Below are 2,683 nucleotides of genomic sequence, written 5' to 3' on the forward strand. Positions count from 1 at the left end.
TCGTAATTCGATTAGAATTTTTTAGAGATTACTACATTGAAATATGATATTCTGCTTCTGGATCGCAATACGAGATTTTCGTTGAGGCAAGTAAAGATGAGGATTGTATTGATGCAGATGGATGTGGAAGATGTTTTGCTGAGTTTTGATAAGATGTCAGCAAATTGGATAACAGATCAGAAACAACGGAAAGACAGAAAGGCTTTATCGCATATTCATCTTCATCTTTCCAATAACATTCTGCAGGACGTATTGAAGGAGAAAACGACGACTGCTTTATAGTTGAAACTGGAGCAGTTGACGACCAAACTACATCTAAAGCAGAGGCTGTATTCCCATAGCAAGGTAGAATGAGGACCCCTGGAAGGCCACTTGGCCGTGTTCAAGGAAATCGTCGCTGATCTAAAAATGTTGAAAGTTAAGTATGATGAAGAGAATCTGGTCTTGTTAATGTTGTGCTCACTGCCCGTTTCATATTCGTCGTTTCGAAACACGATTTTGTACAGTCGTGATACACTCACCATTGATGATGTTTATGACGCTTTACTCTCAAAGGAGATTATGAAGCATCTGGTTGAAGCTACATCTAGGGATAAGGAAGCTCTGGTGTCTCATGATGATCGATAGAGGGGTAAGTCGATGGTGAACTTTAACAATCAGTTTTGCTGCTACTATAAAAAGAAATGACATATCAAGAAGGATTGCAACAAGTTACAGGCTAAAGGTAATGTAATTGCAAATCATGGGAGGAAATCAGATAATTCGGACGAGACCAATATTGTTGAGGACTTTTCAGATGGCGAAAATGTGTGTTGACCGTATCCGACATGGAGTTTAAGTCAGACGAGGAGTAGATTCTGGATTCAACATGCACATTTCATATGTGTCCCAATTGGGACTTGTTTGAGGCGTATGAGGTTGTTAAGCAAGGTGGACTTTTCATTGGAAACAATCAATTTTGTTGGGTTTGCTGGAATCGGTCGGGTTAGATTGAGGTTGCAAAATGGAACAGTCAGAATGCTTGGACAAGTTCGACATGTTCTAGACTTGAAAAAAAAGCTCATATCGTTGAGTAATCTAGAGTAAAAGAGATATAAGTTCTCTAGTAGAGGTGGAGTCTTGTACTAGTAGGACGAAAGAAGTCTCAGTTGTACATCTTGTAAGGACGCGCAAAACCGGTTAAGAGATATCTGAACAAGTTTGGGACCATTGTAAAAATTCAATTTGGTACAGTACCTCTTATGACGGGCTCTGAGTCGGTTCAGAACACTACTAGGGAAAGCGTTGATGATTCCTCTTTGCCATCAATTTCAACAACTATGTTCAAATGCTAAGGTTGGATCCACTGAGCATAGGTACGATATTGGAGATATCTGTAATGCTTTCGGGATCTTTGAATGTGATAGTTCTAGCAAGAGGCGTTCTGATTAGGCATTTTGTGTGGATTCTACTATAGGTTTGCTTCGACCCTGCTTGGTCAATATTAATTCTTTATTCAAACTTTGAGAACTTGGGATTACGACTCGGCTATAGCTTGTGGATGCCAAAGAGAGAATGCTATTTTTCGTAAGCTGGAGAGTTTAGTTACTGTTTGAGAAGCTTGGTTATTTCGATGCAATCGAATATATTTTTCCAGGTGGAGAAATTTTGAAATTTTGTTCGTTGCATTGGGATTCGAGTCAAGGTAGAGATTGTTAGATTTTGTACCCCAAATTAAGGTAAATTTATTGAAAAATATTATTTCCTTATTTTTCACGTGATTTCATTAAAAAATATATTATTTCATTTACTTCACATTATTTTTATATTATTTCCATGGGTAATTGGCACAAAACGTCCATACATTTCATATATATTATGGAAAACATCAATACCTTCCATTTTTTGACATTTTTGCCCCTATTTCCACATTTCTTAGCGCTGAATGTCCTTTTCACCAATTTTGGACAATATTACCCTCCATTCAAATAAAACAAAAAGAAAGGAAAGAAAACAACAAATAACTAATTGAACCACAGTCCTCAATTTTTGAAAAAATTACAAATGGCATCTAATTTTTGTTCCTTCTTCTTCAAGTGTGTGACGAACACCATTTGACTCCAAAATTTGGCAAACGAGTGCTGTAATTTTTAAAATTAAACGATTACCCAGTGTTTTTAGGGCTTGAATTTGAGTTTCCCCGATTGATTCATATGTTGGGATACATTAGACTCACGAATTGATGAAGAATTATCCTCTTCGTGCGGCCGCACATTTTGTGAGGTCAAATCCAAAATTGTTGCATTTGACTGATGAATTGAAGCAATTAAATCTATATTCAGCCTTGTTTGACCTTCAATTGCATGCTGATTGACGTAATTTGTAGATTGGAGTCATGGAGGGATGCTAATTGAAAGGGGATTGGCCGCGAGTTTGCTGACTCGAAAATTGGTTGTAGATCTCAATTTTCTAGGTTGTTTGCTGTAATTGGAACATGTATGGAAGCTTCTTGGTGAGCTTGAGCAACCTGTGGGTTGTATGGAACATGGGCATCCATGAATTTGGTCGAATTTGTAATAATACCGTGTGTGAGAAGTGATTTTTGAGCAAAATTTGGCTCGATTTTGCTCGGATTTGATGCCAAAATTTGTGTGGAGATGTTAAGGTTGATGAGGAGATGGTGGTGGTGTTAAAATCTGGTGGC

Source organism: Olea europaea, unplaced genomic scaffold (genome assembly GCF_002742605.1).
Source record: "Olea europaea var. sylvestris unplaced genomic scaffold, O_europaea_v1 scaffold6156, whole genome shotgun sequence".
Classification (NCBI taxonomy): domain Eukaryota; kingdom Viridiplantae; phylum Streptophyta; class Magnoliopsida; order Lamiales; family Oleaceae; genus Olea; species Olea europaea.